Raw genomic sequence first — 10,332 nt, 5'->3', positions numbered from 1 at the left:
AAATTATTTTCAGTTCCTGAAGACTTTGCTGTGTCTACCTCCCAACATCATCAGTCTAGCATTCATTCAGTTGTAAAGCAACATTTCAAGACAGTAAAGGAAATATGGGTTATTCAATGTATGGTATTAGGATAGCTGGAAATTTATTGGGGAAAAAATTAAATTATATCCCTCATTCACTTCAGTTACATATGTATACCCATGAAATTCAGATGGATTAAAGATTTAAAAATGAAAGAATTAAACCACATCTTACAGTGCATTCATACAAGTGACTATCGTGCGGCAGCTAGAAAAGGCAATCTATCGGTACTAATAAGGAAATACTTAACTATTGTTCAATGAAAGAACAGGTTATAAATCACACATATAGAATGACACTATGTTAAATATATGTGTATATGTCCACACGAGTATATGAATGTAAATGCATTAAAGGATTTTGAAAGGACAAATCTTAATCAGATAACCATTATTACTTCTAAGAAAGTGATTAGAAATAAATTAATTAATTAATAAACAAAAAAGAAAGTGACTAGAATATAATCATATATTGTCCATCTAATTTAAAAAATAAGCAGAAAAGGATAAAATTTGGGGCACCTGGGTGGCTCAGTTGGTTAAGCGTCTGCCTTCAGTTCAGGTCATGACCTCAAGGTCCTGCGATCCAGCCCCTCATTGGGGCAGGCTTCCTGCTCAGCAGGGAGTCTGCTTCTTTCTTTCTCTTTCTCTCTCTCTCTCTCTCTCTGCTCCTCCCCACCGCTCATTCTCTCTCTCTCTCTTTCAAGTAAATAAACAGAATCTTTTTTTAAAAAATGGATAAAATTTTAATGAAAAAGTTTAAACTACAAAGTAACAGAAAAAATAGAATTTTTAAATAATTTTAATGTGATTATCAGCTTTCTTAAGAGTACTTCAATTACATTAAAAAATAAAATAAGTAAAATAAAATGGAGAGGCACCTGATTGGCTTGGTCAGTAGAGCATGCAACTATTGATCTCAGGGTCATGAGTTCAATCTCCATGTTGGGTGTGGAGCCTACTGAAAAAAGAAAAAAGTAAAAAATAAAATGACAGGAAAGATGGAGAAATTTTCTATATCGCAAAGCAAACCAATGGCATAGCTAAAAGATAAATAACAAAATGGAAAAAATATTTGCAACAGATAAAGAGCAGTATTATTAAACTATGGATTATTTAGAATAAGAACATTACAAGCCCAATAGAAAATGAGTAAAAGGCATTAAGAAGCACTCCATAAAAGATATGCAAATGGCCAAAACTCCTGTTCAAGATGTTCTATCTCACTAGCAATTGCAGATAAACAAATTAAAATGAGATGTCACTTTTCACTTTGATTAACAGGATTAAAAGATTTATAAGCCAGTTGTTAGCAAGAGTGTGGGGAAACAGGCACCTGTAGCTGTTAATGAAAGCTCAAATTGGCAGAGCCTTCTGGAGGGCAATTTAGAGAGAGATATCAAAATTTTAAATGTACACATGTGTTTCCCTCTTCTGGAAATTTATTCTAAGAAAATAATGGTGCAGGTGTGCAAAGAGGTATGAACGAGAACAGTCATTGTATTGAAAAAATTGGAAACAACCTAAATGCTAATCAAAGGATTTTTGTTAAAAAAAAAAATGTATGAGGCTCGGAGGTGTTATGGAGACCAAGAGACCAGACAGGTGTTACGAAAGATAAGGACGATCTTTACATATTGACATAAAGGATATAATGTGAAAGTGAGAGAAACAGCTCACACAATTCCATATATTGTCTTTTGTTTAATATGTAACCCATTGGTAAGGTAGCTGCTCACCATTAACAATGGTTATCTCTGTGAGGTAGAATTTCAAGGGAAATTTTCTACATTATTAAAATTTTTTTTTACAAGGACCATGTGCTACATTCATGATAACTAAAGTCAATAAGGACTTCATGTTGAAAAATCAAGGAAAAAATGTGCTATGTATGCTGTCCTTTAAAGTGTTTCGGCACATATTCTTTCATTCAACAAGTATTGTTAGTTTATTATGTGAAAGGTGGTGTCTCAGGGACTAAGGTGGACACAAAAGACAATGGGCCCTGAGTTCTGGGAACCCCCCTCTACTTGCTGACTCCAGACCAGCACACTGCTGGGCCCACACCATACCTTCCTCCTTTCCTCCTGCCACAGTGGAGCTGCTGTCCCTTGGCCACCCCAAAGCCAATCTTGTGCCCTAAAATCCATCTCCCTGCTGCTTTCTGGCTAGTCTCACGCAATCAAGTATCATCTTCTCTCTCTTTATCTTCAATTTCTCCTTCTTTCTTGAAACCTACTTGTTGGCAATGAGAACAACTCAAGGCTCTTCCATACTAATGAAAGGATGGAAAGAAAGAGGGAAGGAAGGAGAGAGGGAGCAAATAAATTCTAGACAGAATTATTGGAGATGAGAAAGAAGGAAGGGGACAGAGGGAGAGAAGGGGAGAGGAAAGAGGCTCCTTGAGCATATTTTCCATTCTTAATATTCTTAAAGAACTACATTAGCTTCACTGTAATAAAAACATGATCGAGGGGATCCCTGGGTGGCTCAGCGGTTTGGCACCTGCCTTTGGCCCAGGGCGCGATCCTGGAGTCCCGGGATCGAGACCCGCATCGGGCTCCCAGCATGGAGCCTGCTTCTCCCTCTGCCTGTGTCTCTGCCTCTCTCTCTCTCTCTCTCTGTGTGTCTATCATAAATAAATAAATAAATCTTTAAAAAAAAAAAAACATGATCGAGAAAGCGGTATAAAAGGGTATAAAAGCGAGACCATGAGACAGGCAGAGAAGGTGCTCTCTCTCCCCCTGACCATCTAGTCCTGCGTGCCCCAGCACCTGCCTTGGGCTGCCCTCTCTTGATGTCAGTACCTGGATGATCTCAATAGTGGGTGCATCTCCCTCCAGTTATCACTCAATCCCTCCTTCCTATGGCCAAACTTCTAGAAAGAACTGCCTGCTTGCCCTCCCCTGCCTCACCTCCTGAACATGCCTCAGCCCATGGGGTTGACTGCTGAGCCCCACCACTCCACCAAAACCAGTTCTCCCCAGGGACCCCTCAGTCCTGTCTCAACTTCTCCACAGCATTCAGCACCACACTCTTGTGTCTACTTTTCTTGGTAGCCTTTGCCAGTGTTTCCGTTTCAGCCTGACTTTTCAGTTTGGGGACTCCCAGCACCCAGTCCTGAGATCCTTGCTCCCCCCCCCATTCTCTTTCCCAGGTTGTTCCATCCAAGGCAAAGTGCTAATCACTGTACAAACACCAGTGACCTCTAGGAGACACTGGCCTCGTCACTGTCTCCACTAGGATGTCTCACAGATCTCATTCATTCATTCATTCATTGTCTTGAGCACTTACTATGTGTTGGGAACTACCGTAGGTACAGAATAAAGAGTGAAAAAAAAAAGTGAAGAACAGTCTAGACACGGTTCATGCCCTTGAGCAGCTTAACTTGTCCACAACTGAACTCAAGATCTTCCCTCAACCAATATGCTCCTCCATGTTTTCTATCTCTGTAAATGGCAATATCCCACCTGCTCAACAGAAATCTGAACTCTAGAGCCGGCACTTTGCTATCCCTTATCTTCCCTGTGGGAGACACACTCTAAGGTGATTCCCCTCCTCCACTGAGTCATGCTTTTATATAACTCCTTCCCCTTGAGGCAGAACCTGTGACTTGCTTCTAATCAGTAGAATATGGCCAAGGTGGTAGATGTCAGTACCTTGTTTAGGTTGTGTTATATTGCAAGGGTGACAAAGTGACAGGATGCCAGGCCCAGGATTATGTTATATAAGACTCCATCCCGTGGGTTGAAATGAGAGAGACTCTCCTGCTAGCTTTCAAGAAGTAAGCTGTCATATATGTCAAGGAACTGTGGGGGATCCCCCTGACAGCCAGAAAGAAAAGAGATCTCAGTGCCACAAATTGCAAGGAGATGAATTCTTCCAAACACCTGAGGCAGCGTGGAAGTAGATCTTCTCCCAGTTGATCTTCTGGCGAGACCACAGCCCCAGCCAGCACCTAACTGAAGTCTGCTAAGGGCCTGAGCAGAGGACCCCAGCAAGCTATGCCTGGACTCCTGACCCGTGGAAACCATGAGATAATAAATGAGTATTGTTTAGTTGCTAAGTTTGTGGTGATTTATTACTCAATATAGAAAATTAATGCAACATCTCTCCAATCCATCGCCAGAACTTTTGGATTTCTTCACTGAAGTAATTCTCAAAAACATTCAATTCTCTCCTTCTCCACTACTCCACCCAGAGCAAACTGTCATCATCTCCTAACAGACAAAGAGAATAGCCTCCTGACCTCCCTTGTCACAATTGCCCCTCCTCTCAGAACTGAGCCAACGCATGAGAGCATCCCGGCAAGCAAGTAACTTGGCATTCCTTCAGCTCAGCATTTATTTATTCAGCAGACAGGAGGAGAAATTGTCTATTAATAAAAGCGGTATGCCTCTCTTCTTATGCCAAAATGGAAAGTTCGATACATGTGCTTTTCCAAAGCAGATAACTTTTTGGGACGCACATTAAACCACATAAAATTTAAATAAAATAAATCATTAATTTCCTGTAAATAGCACAACCCATTACATTATTCATATTCAGACTTTCAGCTGACTGTACTTAATGACAGCTCCCAGCTGACTCATCTCAGGTTTGGAGGTACAGCTCGCATTCATCTATTACAAGTTTTTAATTTTGAAAGAACAGTTCATCTGCTTTTCCTTTTGTTGCTTCTGCTTTAGTGTCACGTCTAAGTATCCATTGTCAAGTCCAAGGTGATGAAGATTTTGCCTCTATGTTTTCTTTTTTTTTTAAGATTTTATTTATTGATTGATGAGAGACACACACAGAGAGAGGCAGAGACACAGGCAGAGGGAGAAGCAGGCTCCCTCTGGGGAGTCTGATGCAGGACTCGATTCCAGGGGCCCAGGATCACAACCTGAGCCAAAGGCAGATGCTCAACCGCTGAGCCACCGAGGCATCCCCCTAAGTTTTCTTCTAACAGTTTTATATCTAGGCATTTTTATTTAGGTTTGCTGATCCACTTTGAATTAACTTTTGTATCTGGAATGAGGTAAGGTACAACTTCATTCTTTTGCCTGTGGTCAATCAGTTGTTCCAGCACAATTTGTTTAAAGAGAGACTCTCATTTCCCTCCTCCCCCCAGTGAATGGTCTTGATGCTCTTGCCAAAAATCAACTGGCCATAAATGTCGGGCTTATTGCTTGGACTCTCAGTTCTATTCCATTGGTCTGCATATTTCTATCTTTATGCCAGTCACACACTGTTTTTTTTTTTTTTTTTTTTTTACACACTGGTTTTATTGCTGTAGATTTGTAGTAAGTTTTGCAATTAGGAAGTGTGAGTTCTCTGATTTTTTTTCTCTTTTAAATGTTGTTCTCGCTCTCTAGGGCTGCTTGCAGTTCCCTATAAACTTGAAAATTGGCTTTTCCATTTCTGCAAAAAAAAAAAAAAAAAAGCCACTAGAATTGTGAGAGGGAGTGCATTGAACCTGTAGATTGCTTCGGGGAATACTGTCATCTTAACAATATTCAGTCTTCCAATTCATGACCATGGAATCTTCCCATTGATTTAAGTCTTCTTCAATTCTTCTAGTCATGTTTTGTAGTTTTCAGTATCTGAGTCTTTTATCTCCTTGGTTATACATATTCCTAGATAATTTATTATTTTAGGTGCTATTTAAATGGAGTTGTTTTCTTCATTTCCTTTCTAGATTGTTCGTTGTTGGTATATAGAAACTCAACTGATTTTTGTGAATTGATTTTGTTCCCTAAAAGTCTGCTGAATTCATTTATTGCCTCTAGCATTTTGTGTGTGTGGATTCAATGGGATTTTCTTTATATAGAATCATGTTTGAAAGAGATAGCTTAATTCTTGATTTCTAATTTTGATGCCTTTTATTTATTCCTATTGTCTGATTGCCATGGCTACAGCTTCCAGTACAATGTTGAATAGCAATGGTGAAAGCAGACATCTTTGTCTTGTTCCCAATCAGAGGCAGAAAGCTTCAATCTTTCACCATCAAGGATATTATTAGTTGTGGGATTTTTCATAAATGTCCATTACCATGTTAAGGAAACTCCCTTCTATTCCTACTTTTCTGAGTATTTTTATCATGAAAAGAAGCTGAATTTTGTCAAATGCCTTTTCTGCATCAATTGAGATGTTCTGTTTTCTTTTCTTTCATTCTGTTCATGTGGTTATTACATTGATTGATTTTCTTATGTTGAACCATTGTTGTATTCCTGGGATAAATCTCACTAGGTCATGGTATATAATCCTTTCAATGTGCTGTTGGATTTGGTTTGCTAGGATTTTGCTGAGGATCTTTGTATCTATATTCATAAGAGATATCGCTCTACAGTTTGCATTTCTTGTGGCATCTTGGTCTGGGTTTGTATCAGGGAAATGCTGGCTTCAAAGAATGTGTAAGAAGTTATCCTTCCTCTTCTGTTTCTTGGAAGAGTTTGAGTATGGTTGGTATTAATTCTTTAAATTCTTTTAAAAGCATTTTCTCCCAGAGGAGAGGTGGGTGGGGGATGAGTAAAATAGATAAAGGGGATTAAGAGATACAAACTTCCAGTTACAAAATAAATAAGTCCAGAAAAAATTCAAAGTCCAGCATAAGGAATACAGTCACTAAGATGGTAATAACATTGTTTGGTGACAGATGGTGATTACAACTTACCATGGTGAGCACCGAGTAATTATTGAATCATTATATTGTATATGTGAAACTAATAATAACACCATATGTAAATTACATCTCAATTTATAAATAAATAAATAAAAGCCTTTTCTTTCTTCAGAGGTGTTTTGTTTTGTTTTCCTTTGTTTTGTTTTAAGTAGGCTCCATGTTGGGTCTCACAACCTTGAGATCAAGACCTGAGCTGAGATCAAGAGTTGGATGCTTAACCAACTGAGCCACCCAGGTGTCCCGGGAGGTTTTTTATTGCTAATTCAATCTTTACTTGTTATAAGTCTATTGATATTTTTTACTGGTTCTTGAGTAATTTTTGATAATTTGTGTGTCTCTGAGAATTTGTTCATTTTGTCTACATTATGTAATTTTTTGGCATACAATTATTCATAATAATCTCCCAAATCCTTTTAATTTCTGTATGGTCCCCATTTTCATTTCTGGTTTTAGTAATTTGCATCCTCTTTTTTATCTTAGTTAAGCTAAAAAGTTCATCAATTTTATTATTTTTCTTTTGGTTTCATTGTTTTTCTTTATTGTTTTCTATTCTCTATCTATGCTCCAATCTTTTTTGAAGATTTATTTATTTATTTTAGAGAGAGTGAAGGGAGGCACAGGGAAAGGGAGAGAGACTCTCAGGCAGACTCTGCACCGAATGCAGAATCCAATGCAGGGCTTCATGCCATGACCCTAAGATAATGACCTGAGCCGAAACCAAGAGTTGGACATGCAATTGACTGTGCCACCCAGGTGCCCATATACTCCAGTCTTTGTCATTTCCTTCCTTTTGCCAGCTTTAGGTTTAGTTTGCTCTTCTTTTTCTAGTTCCTTAAAGTATAAAGTTAGGGTGTTGATCTGAGATCTTTCTTCTTTTTTATTTTTTTTCTTTCTTCTTTTTTAGTGAGGCACTTGCAATTATAAATTTCCCCCTGAGCACTGCTTTCACTGCATTCCACCTATTTTGGTATATTGTGTTTTTTGTTTTTATGCATCTCAAAGTATTTTCTAATTTCCTTAGTGATTTCTTCTTGATGTATTCATTGTGAAGGAGTGTGTTGTTCAATTTCTGTTCATTTGTGAATTTTCCAGTTTTCCATCTGTTATTGATTTTTGGCTTCATTCTCTAGTGATTAGAGAAAATCTTTTGTATGATTCTGATCTTTTAAAATGTATTAAGATTTTTCTATGGCCTAACATATGGTCTATCCTGGAGAATGTGCCATGTAAAGTCAAGAAAAATGTATATGCTCCTGTTGTAGAGGGGGGTGTTCTGTATATGTGTGCCAAATTTAGTTGGTTTATAGTGTTCCTCAAGTCTTCTATTTCCCTATTGATCTTCTGTCTAGATGTTCAATGCATTGTTGAAAGTGGGATACTAAAGTCGATTTCTAACTATTATTGTAGATAGTCTATTCCTTTCTTCAATTCTGTCAACATTTGCTTTAGTTATTTGGGAGGGGCTGCCCATTGTCTGCTGCATATATGCTTACAATTGTTATATCATCTTTATGAATTGACCCTTTTATCTATCTCTATATTATGTCCTTCTTTATCTCTTGCAACAACTTTTTTTAAAAAAATTATTTATTTATTTATGAGAGACACAGAGAGGGAGGCAGAGACATAGACAGAAGGAGAAGCAGACTCCTTGCAGGGAGCCCAATATGGGACTTGATCCCCGGACCCAGTATCACATTCTGAGCTGAAGGCAGATGCTCAACCACTGAGCTACCCAAGTGTTCCTCCTGTTAACAACTTTTAACTTAAAATCTACTTTTCTGGGATGCCTGTGTGGCTCAGCAGGTTTAGCGCCTGCTTTCCACCCAGGGTGTGATCCTGGAGTCCCAGGATCGGGTCCCACATCAGGCTCCCTGTGTGGAGCCTGCTTCTCCCTCTGCCTGTCTCTGCCTCTCTCTCTCTCTCTCTCTCTGTCTCTGTCTCTCATGAATAAATAAATAAAATCTTTTTTAAAAAATCTACTTTTCTGATACTCATAGAACCACCCCAGATCTCTTTTGGTTAGTATTCACATGGAATATCTTTTTCTATCCTTTCACTTTCAGTCTTTTTGTGTCTTTGGATCTAAAATGAGTCTCTTGTAAGCAACATATGGTTAGATCATGGTTTTTTAATTCATTTTACCAATCTTTGTCTTTTAATAAAGTGGATTTCTTCTATTTACATTTTAAATGATTACTGATAAAGACTTACTTCTACTATGTATTGTTTCCTCTATATATCTTTTTTTATTTCCTCCAACACTGCCTTCTTTTGTTTGACTGATTCTTCTACTGTACTTCTTGTACATACCATTACCTAGTGAGATTTGTCCCAGAAATACAGTACTTGTTGTACCGAAGGAACTTTAATTCCTTCTTTGTTTCCTTTTCCATACATTTTTCCAGTTATTATCTTGGTTATCAATTGACATCTTAAATGTATTATTTTTTAAAAGATTTGATTTATTTATTTATTTATTTATTTATTTATTTATTTATTTATTTATATGAGACAGAAAGAAAGAACACGAACTGTGGGGAGGGGCAGAGGGAGAGGGAGAAGTAGTCTCTCCACTGAGCAGGGAGCCTGACTTGCGGCTTGATCCCAGGACCCCAAGATCATGACCTGAACTAAAGGTAGACACTTAAACGACTGAGCCACCCAGGCACCCCATCTTTATTTTTTTTTAAGATTTATTTATGATAGACATAGAGAAAGAGAGAGAGAGAGAGAGAGGCAGAGACACAGGAGGAGGGAGAAGCAGGCTCCATGCCAGGAGCCCGACGTGGGAGTCGATCCCGGGTCTCCAAGATCGCACCCTGGGCCAAAGGCAGGCGCTAAACTGCTGAGCCACCCAGGGATCCCCCTTATCTTTATTTTTAACATTTATTCACTTATTTGGGCAGCCCCCGTGGCTTAGTGGTTTAGGACCACCTTCGGCCCAGGGCATGATCCTGGGGACCTGGGATCCAGTCCCACATGGGGCTACCTGCGTGGAGCCTGCTTCTCTCTCTGCCTGTGTCTCTGCCTCACTCTGTATGTGTCTCTCATGAGTAAATAAAATCTTAAAAAATAAAGACTTAATAAAAAAAAAGATTTATTCACTTATTTAAGAGACAGAGCATGAGCATGAGCAGGATAAGAACAGGAAAAAAAGGAGAGAGAATCTCAAGCAGACTCTGCACTGAGCATAGAATTCAATGTGGGGCTCAATCCCATGACCATGAGATCATGACCTGAGCCCAAACCAAGAGTCAATCATTTAACCAATTGCACCACCCAGGCACCTCCTAAATTTATTTTTAAAATCTAGTTTGAGGAGCACCTGGGCAGCTCAGTCAGTTAAGCATTTGACTCTTTTTTTTTTTTTTTTTTTTTTTGCATTTGACTCTTGATTTTGGCTCAGCTCATGATAATCAGGGTAGGAGATCAAGCCCGCTGGCTGGCTTCATGCCGGGCTTGGAGCCTGCTTAAGATTCTCTCTCTCTCTCTCTCTCTCTGTCTCCCTCTGACCCTCCCTACCTATCTTTCTCTATGTCTCTTAAAATAAATAAATAAATAAATAAATAAATAAATAAATAAAT

Source organism: Canis lupus, chromosome 36 (genome assembly GCF_048164855.1).
Source record: "Canis lupus baileyi chromosome 36, mCanLup2.hap1, whole genome shotgun sequence".
Classification (NCBI taxonomy): Eukaryota; Metazoa; Chordata; class Mammalia; order Carnivora; family Canidae; genus Canis; species Canis lupus.
The sequence above is the reverse complement of the archived record's forward strand: the minus strand, read 5'-3'. Positions refer to the sequence as shown.